The following is a 9,520-nucleotide window of genomic DNA, read 5'->3' as shown; positions in this document are numbered from 1 at the left end:
CGCAGGAAAGGTGGAGGAGACACTCGAGTGCGAGTCGCGAGTCGCCGGAGAAGGCCGAGCGGAGGCATCGCTCTTGTTGTTTGTTGCACGGCAGGCGTTGCGGGGGTAGCTCTCTGTACGGTACATTTAAATACCTGTCACGTGGCGGCCGGATTGTTGCAAAATGACGTCAGGACGCGAGTGTAACTCGCGATGGAAGAAAAAGAAATTGCGAATTTGCCTCATATTTCGTTCCATTTCGAAAATCCATTTAGAGAAACAGTAATGGCAGGCTTCATCGCGAAGGCGCCGGACAAATCTTTTTGGAATTTAAAAGTTTTTTTGTTGCTCAAATTTTTATTTTATGACGATCTTTTACTTAAATATTTTTTGCAAAAAGAATAAAATAATTTTAACTTAACTTGTTATGGAATTTTGCAAAAAACAAGTATAAATAGAAAAATAAATAAATTATATTATTATATTATTTATATTAAATTTGAATTTTTGAAAAAAATTAATAGAGATGTTTTGCTAACAAGTTATGTTGCCAATATTGTCAAACACTTCTGTACAGTTCGGAAATAGCATCCTAGTTTGAAACCGGTTTGTACAAATGCGTAGAGGCTCATTGAGGGATAATATCTTATTCCAGTGGATGTTTTCTCCATACCGATTCTAATCCCGTATTTATAGGAAGGCAGGGATTCGAAGAAATAGCCTTTCTATTCGTGAAAATGGCCGTGAACGTAGCACGAAGGCAAAATAGCCGGTAGATTTGATCGTGGCGTGCTGTGCCAGAGGTTCGCATTATTACCGAGAGTAGGTATGTCTTCAGAACTATCGCAAACTGTCGAAGAAATATCGTAAAAGAACAACAAACTTACGATAACACACTTCTTTATAATATAAAATTGTTTCCTTCTAAAAATTCCTTTCTCATTCGATCTTATTTTTCTCTAAAATTTACAAACTTCTCACTATCCAATCACAACTGCTCAATTTGACAATACATTTATTTTGGATATGAATATCATTAAACCTACAAAGAATTAATAATATTCATAATAATAGAGAACTAGAGAGTAAAAAAAAACTAGACAAAAAATTGAATTGGAGTACACAGCTTTTTACAATTTTGAGATACTCGGAGATAATTTTGTCAACTCTTCTTCTTTTTTCTTAGCGGTAATTTCTTTTTAGTTTATTTAAGTGACATGGATAATAAAATGTTCAGAGATAGCGTCGAGCGTGGCTCGGCCGAGCCACGCTCGACGCTAACGGGTTAAGTAGGCATGCGATTGCAGCAAGTAGGTGTCTCGCGAAAAGAGACATCGATGCTCGCGCAGAAAAGGTCGTCGAGCCAGATCGGCGTGGAGTCACGCCACACGAGTACGACGACCGCGGGCCAGCGCGGATTTCTTTTTCTTGCGCACCTGAATGAAAGTTGTAATTGAGCGAGAAGTTGGACATGGACTGGTCGACGTATCGCGTTTACGCGTGTCAATAATTCGGAGAGATCCGCTCTTTATATCAGCGATTAGAAACCATCGAGAGATGTGATCCGCGTCATTTATTTCGCATCGTGCCACCGTTGTAGGAAGAAGACGTCGACATCGAGACAATTTACATTTACATTTTGATGGGAGGGAATTAATTAAATTTTATTAAGAAAAACCACCGTTTCATTTACTTACTTACTCGAATAAGGTTTTAGCTGAGTCGAAAAGATGTGAAGATAAAAATGAATATTTCTGGGCAAAAGTGAAATCTTTCAAGCGTGGAAATTATCTTTTTTCATTCGCGAAAAGAGAATTTGCACGATAATAAAAGTTAACGCGATGTCTATATGTTTTTCCCGAGGTACGATCGTGCCTAATTGTCTTCGTTAAGGTTCAGGTGTCGCCTTCTTCTTCCACTCGTTCTAATTGCAACGGACGTAACACTTTTTACCAAGCGTGACTGCGGCGCCGGAGTTACGCAAGAGGAGCGAGCGCATCGCCGCCGCCGACGCGATCCGTCGCAATTATTTTTTAGCTCTTAATTAACGCCGTGCCCGACGAGAACGTGCTGAGAAGCGCGTTGGAAATGATCGCGGTGACGATCGGACGAAAAGTCGGATAAACAATTTCGCGACAAAGGAAAAAAAAAAAAGGCACGTGAACGCGCACTCCGTTAGCGTTTTATCGGGTCTGCTGCACTTCGAGGCGTTCAACCCGGCAACTCGCTGCGAGCACACGCGAGCGCGAGTGCCTTTGCGGCTGTTTATAAATAAAACGGAACCATCATCCTTAAGTTGCTTACCAAGCCAGAAAACGCAATCCGAGGGTGCTGGCAGACCGCTGGTTCGGTTTCAAGCGATATGCTCGATCATTATTTGCTCGAACCTTTTCGATCTTACAGGTTTATTTGCGTACGCTGTTGACTCGCGGAAGTACAGATAATAAATCGCAAAAAGCCGCGGAACGCTTACGGAATATAACAAATCTTTTATATGATTATCGTATAATGTATTTTAAATTTTAATAGGTCGATATTAATTATTTATCGTCTCGTGAACGCGGCGTGACGCTGAATTCGCGAGAGAGATCATCGTCGCGCAATTTCACTTTCCGCGTGGAAATACACCGTATTCGTCGAGTTACACGGATGCGGGTGTAAGTTCACAGTGGCACAAATGAAATGGGAAACGGATACGGCTACTATTGTTTCGACAAAGCTCGCTCTCTTTGCAACTGATAGAATTTTCTGTCGGTGTCGAGACTGGCGCCCGATACGTGTCGCCGCTTTCGTCCGGTTATCAGCGACTTTCGATACGCGCCACTGTTCAATTATACACTTTCCCGACTTTCTTCTACTTGAGCGATATGCACCGATCGCGCGAGTCAACAAGTGGGAGCGAGTCTCGTCCGCGTGAAAGAGATAGCATTTATCATCGAAGTTCAGTGTCAGTGAGCGACGTGTCGGTGAGCAATAATTCCGATCATTCGTTTCGTAACGTTGCACCAGCGGAAGCCTGCAACGAGACGTGCATTTAAAGCGCGGCGTGTATCATCAGGTATGAGGCATTAGCCATATCGAGCAAAGCGCCGTCGAGACGCTTATGACAAGACGTTGACCCCGAGCGAAGAACCGTTCGATTACATTCAACATTTCTATGTAGGCAAAATTAACTTTACAGCCAGTTCTTCCGGAGGAGGATTGTAACTCCCCCTTTGTGAGGCAGCGAAGAGCGTAAAATTCTGAAATGCACGTTGCAATAATCGCTGCATTTCAGCTACGTATGAAATAAACGTCTCTTAAGTAAATCTGGCCAAACTCCTTACTAACTCAGTTGAAGTTGCTCGTCGGAAAGTTAATTCCGAAGATAACTTAACGCTGAGTTACAGGCAAAGTTAGATCAAGCTGAAGAGACTTAGTTTACATTTTCCAGATAGTTCGTACTTCAACAGAGTTCGCCTGCAGTTTCAAGCTGATTACTCTCTTAAACTGACTCGATGTATTATCATTGAGAAACGATTACAAGTTTACTCTCGCATTCAGATGAAATCTGATTGGAAGAAATCGATTATTTCATCAATCAGTAATATTAAATTGCTGGAAATAAGTAGTCATAAAGGCAAACTTAAGAGTAAAATAGTATGAACTATAAGACTCAAAATATGTACAATGAGAGAAACTGTAACAGTTATATCCTATCGATTACCACCATTTTTACAAAATGAATTCTTATTTTCACTAATCACAGTCAATGAGACATAATAATAAAAGAGCAAAGTGCGAGTGTTCGCGCTAGAAGTAAATGAAATAATCGCTTGGTGAAATTTCTTTTCTATCCGGTGAAACTTTTTCCGATTCTAAGAACACTCAGAAGTAAACTACAAATTTCAGGACGTATCGAGGAAACGAGCGTCCCGTAGACGCTCTCGGACGCGAGACGCGACGCGACGATGATTAGGAAGTTTGGGCAGGGCGTCGACCCTGGCATGGGAAACCGTTCGACGTGTGTCCAGGCTGACTGTGGTCAGGTGTGGTCGTGGTAAAACCACACCACGCCGGTAACGCTTCGTGCTTGCGTACGCGAGCGGACCTCTTCCCCCCCCCCCCCCTCCCTCCCCGGGGCTCGCCCCGCCTCACCTCGCGCAGCGTGTCCTACAAAACTCGCTGCGAATTAACGTCCAAGTATTTACGACGACCTCTTTATCCGCCAGCACCAGCCGCTCGCGCGCCGGTTTCACCGCCGAGGAACGCCGAACGGCGAATGAGATGCATAGCTGCATTCCACCGCGCGGTTGCGGTCGGATCCGATCGGCCGAGGCGATCACCACACAGATAGTGTATCGCTGAGAAGTAGCGTATCGCTCTCTTTCCCCGAGCGTCCGAGCGATTGCGTAGAGCAGTTCGGAATGACATTTTTAAAATCGTCACGAGCCGTTCAGAATCGGCAGAAATTTTTTGAAATTTTTTTAATCTATCATTCCGCGCAGAAGATTCGCCGCTTACGTGTTTATCTCTCTTCGGGAATCGGGAAATGGCATTCCGAAGTGTATTTTTGAGCAACGAGAGAAGATTTTAGAAATGGGAATTCCTTCTCCCTTTACGTTTATCGATTGACGTAAAATTGTGCTCGCGATTCAGTTTTGGAGGAGATAAAAGACTCGACGAAACGCAGGGAAATGGAAATAATGCGCTGAATCGATTCGGTTTACAGTAAACGGGCGTGCTCGTAGTACGCGTGTATTATACGCATTCTCTCCGCCTTGAACTTGAACGTTACAGAAGCGATCGCGGAATAGCAATCGCACTCGCTTGCGCTTCCTCGTTCGATTCGAGCATTCCTACGAAATTGCGTTTCACGTCTTCCGGACGTCTGGGACGTTCGCTGACATGATTTTACGACCGCACGGCCGCACACCGTATCGTATCACCCGGAGCACAGATAGAACCGCCGTCGTCGATAATTGCTATTTTATTACCCGGATATTTTTATTGCGTAGAACGGTTTTGCAGCTGTCAGGAGGATCGTTGGCATCCTGCCGCATTTGCACCCGCGCGTTAATTAGCTCCTCAATATCGCACCCAATGAATATTCATTCGGCAAACACGATTCGCAAGTCCGCGCAGTCAATCGTATAACTTTAAACGGTTTATTTCTCTCTCTCTCTCTCTCTCTCTCTCTCTCTCTCTCCTTCCAGCGCTAAATTACTATTCTATAAAATTAAAACTGTGGCATTAATTATCGAGTACGTTTACTGAAAAGTTTAAAAATCACGATCGTTTGCATAATTACAGGGAATTATATTTAACGGTTAACTTAAGAGATCTTTTTGCACAAAGAACGCACAAGAAATAATTTTGTCTATTTATATCTCTAGATTTTGTTCTGTAAAACATAAAATGTTAAAACCACGCGCATATCGAATTATCATATACATGACGTTTGTAACAGATCAGTTTTGTATAAATGATTTTTTTTTTCAGACGACTCTCAAAGAAGAAATTAAAAATAAATTAGATCGACGAAATTTGAAGAGGAGATCGTGCGAAGTGAAATTTTGAAGAGCCGACGATATCTGACGGGAGAATAAAATCGCGTCATTTCGCTCGATAAATTTTCGTGTTTACCGTAGCCGCGGCCCGAAAGCGCATTCCTCATTCCCGTCGCTCATTCGGCGGACGCATTATGAATTTTCGATCGGCGGAGTTTACGGTACGGAGTAGCGCGCACGCACGCACCATGGGAGTAGGTGACAATGACGATGTCGAAAAGACGACGCCATAAGTATGCGAAGGAGATCCGACCGAGGAGCCAGGGCCGATGGAGGCCGCAGTCCGCGACTGGCAGGAAGCTGCCAGGTGTAACGGTACCGAAGCGCGGACGTTTCGCGCCGTCGACATCATCGTCGTCGTGATCGTCGTCGCGTCGTCGATAAATATAGGGACAAGCCCGAACCTTGTTGTAGTCTTCCCCGGAGTGACTTGGCTATCATCTCGATGGTGGTGAAACGCGGAGGTAAACAGGACGAGAAACACGGAGCGAGTCGCGTGCCCTCGGTTTACGGTAAACCGAGCCGATCTCCGTAAACCACAAAAATCCTCGAAAACGATAATGTTAGAATTAATGATTTCCGGCGTTGTACGGGTTAAGAAATGTGTTAAGTATCAAACGGAATTACAATGACCTCGTTACACTCGCATTTTTTTTTTTGAGTCGGTACGGTCGGCTAATTATCGTCAAGATTTCTCCGAAGTCAATATTAACTCGCCTCTGCCGAAATTCGCATGTGCGGCCGTACGGCATCGAACAATTGCCGTAAGATTTGAGGTCGAATGCCTCACGTAGGCCGAGAGTTTCGAATTATTCTTAGCTTAGTCACGGAAGAAATTTATTGCTTGTGCCATTGAAATTAGAATTACTTTATTTCGTATTAGCCTCAATATAGTATTATATAGATTTAGCAGCAATAATAATTATTTATTATTTACTGTGATTTAATTATAATTAGATTGTGCGATTATAATATTAGCAAGTAGCTGCCGAAGAGTCGTTCGTAACGTAGAAAAGTATTTTATAGTTCGTCTTATCAAACTGAATCTACAAATCGGTCGTTCCGTTAACCATTGTCGACTGACAATCGCATAATTAGCAATCCAGTGATAAGACTACTACAGCTGATTACCATTTTCCAGTATCTCACCATTAACAATCGCTTTATCGACTCCTCATGAGAATTACAGTTACAGCGTTTAAGATGATAACATGGTTGGAAGATTTTTATTTTCACACGCCTGTATTTGCATCTTTCAATTGTTAGCTGGCGTTTAAATCCCATTAGTGACGTCAAATATAACAGACAATTAACAGAGAATATCGTAGAATTACTTTTTATCCCGAGGTATCCCGAGTGTTAAATTAAATATAGCGTCGCGAGCGTTAGCTTATTTTTAAATCCTGCCACATATGTTTCTAACGCGAGGAATGAATCAACAAGATGAAGATGATGTTTTAATAGCGCGTAATTACACGAGAAGTATAATCCTTCCGTCTTGCATCACGCACGAGGCTGTCGTCGCTTTATCGCTTTATAAATTTCTCGAGGATCAATGCGTACTCTCGACAGGACAGGAACTTCCTCGATCCTGCCGATGATTCATGCCCGTAACGCAGATACAATGCGTACTCGGTACGCGGGCGAGATGGAGTGGGCTCGTCAAGGATACGCGGGAGCCGTGACGTAATGTCGGATAATACGTAACGAGGACCTTTACACATTCCTGAAACGTTGGCCGTTTTCTCTGCTCGTCTCTCTCGAGCTCTCGCTTCGGGGAAGGATTTTTCTCTCTACGCTCGCGTCTCGCTCCGATCCTTTCTCCACCTTCCCTCCCGTCTCGCTCGCGTTAAGTCCAGTTCAGCGCGCGAGACGGACCGCGGGTAATTCGCACCGAAACGATCATTAGTTCGGGTACCCCGGCATCACTCCGCTTACGCCCCTCGTTGCGGGGATATAAATATGTTAACAATTGCATAAAAGTTATGCCGGCGAAACGCGGTGACGCGCCGCCGCCGTCGTTAGTCGCCCGAATTTTTTTACACTGTTATAAAATAAAAAAATTGTGCAAAACGTCTAATAAATTCATTCGGATATTCAGCGTGGCTGAGATACTTTTACTGAGAAGGGGTAGGGCTTGGGTCCTTGAATTCCTCTTCCTCTCTTGAATCTCTTCCGCTGATACCTCGCGGAAAAGCAGCTCTGATAACTCTCCGCGGAAAATTCGCTATTTATTACGAATATTTGCGAATCGGCCGCAATCTCGCCTTTCGAATCCGGCTTTGCCTTTTACGTTGCATTACGCTGCACGCTTATAGCGGCGATGAATTTCGCGTGAATACGTAGAAACGCGCACACAGTAGCGCGGGGAATGAAGAACCTTAGGCGATGGAGGCAGCCAACAGAATCAACGGTACTCCACGGAATGAAATTATACGTAGTGTATCCTGTGTGTTGATTACATAATCGATGCCTCGGATTGCCGAGGAAAAAGCTCCGATTGCTCATTTACGCTTATAATCGGAAAAAAACAAAAGGGATCGTACGTTCAGATAGGAAAAAAAAAAATACGCGGATAAGAAAGATTAAACAGAGGATGGTAGAAAAATCACGAAGGAAAATGTAGGAAATCGCAAAGGTTCTGAATCAATTTACAGAGGGATATTCAATTTCCACGGAGATGGTTTCAAAAAAAAAGAAAAAAAAAAAAAGAGAGAGAGATTATTTCGTTTTGCCTTCTCTCGTGACTACATCATAAGCGCGGTAAATTTATCATGATCACTGAGCGGCTATACATATATTCATGATCACACGGACATTCCGTTGTGAGCTCCCGATTAGTATGGAGCAATCGATAAGGCACAGCATCCGGCGTATAAAAAGTACGTGCCTCGCGTGCTCGGTTGCGTGAGTTAATAAGCGATGTGAATGACTTAAAGGTATTTAACCGCGTTAAATAATGTACGCGAGTGCGCTAGAAACTCACTTTACTTGTTGGTTGGCATCGAAATACATAAATTTCTTACTATTCTCCGCGGTCAGACGGAAAAATTAAATATCAGATCGTACGTGTAAGTACAATGTTATTTTTTTGTTTTAAAAATCGCACTCATTTTACGGAGTAGGCAATAATAACGTGAACACACGGTGTGTTTGCGAAAAATATATAATTATCTTATTTATTAATCATTTCTTAGATTATTTGTGAATTAATTAGACGATTAGACATGTTAATTAGAGCGTGAATCTGCGTCGGAAAGTACATGGAAAGTGTATCGAAAGTACGCGTATCAGTACGATCGAAACATCTGTCGTGCATAACTCTCTAATGATTATGTCGAAAATGCATTATTTAATTCTGACAGAGCGAGAGAGAAACACAAGACAGTGAAATAATAATGAAGTAATAATTCATGCCATATTTACCAAATAGGAAATAATCGCGATAATAGATCGTAAGTAGCATACATACGAAAGAAAAGTGTGCAAATTAATACAATGCGATAGGATGTACTAGATGGACACATGCGGAGGAAAAATAGCCATTATTTTTATATTCCCCTCGTTTTCGCTCGAAAGAATCAGGAAAGGAGTTTCCGCGTGGCTGTTGTTAGGGAATCTACCGATGCCGAGCAACGTACTCGCGATCGGGCGGTAACTTTAAAAAAAAAAAACGGCACGTGAAGTACAGTAATCGAGAAAAATGCTGTATAAGGAAAATAAGCAGTAATAAGTACGAATAATGTATCAATGTTAATAACAAAAAGATACATACTTTTACATCTTGTTTATATCTTATATATAAAATTACATCATCATTAATTGTTTAAACAAAATATTATGTATACATATACACTCTCTCCTTCTTTCTTTATAATTTTTTTTTATTTACTAAATTAAAATATTATATTATTCTCCCTTTGCATAAAAAAATATATAGACGCAAGTGTCATTTATTAAATTAATATTAATTAAAGGAAGCTAAATCGGTA

The sequence above is a fragment of the Pogonomyrmex barbatus genome, unplaced genomic scaffold (genome assembly GCF_055798465.1).
Source record: "Pogonomyrmex barbatus isolate J1 unplaced genomic scaffold, ASM5579846v1 scaffold4, whole genome shotgun sequence".
Taxonomy (NCBI): domain Eukaryota; kingdom Metazoa; phylum Arthropoda; class Insecta; order Hymenoptera; family Formicidae; genus Pogonomyrmex; species Pogonomyrmex barbatus.
This window is presented reverse-complemented; position numbering follows the sequence as displayed.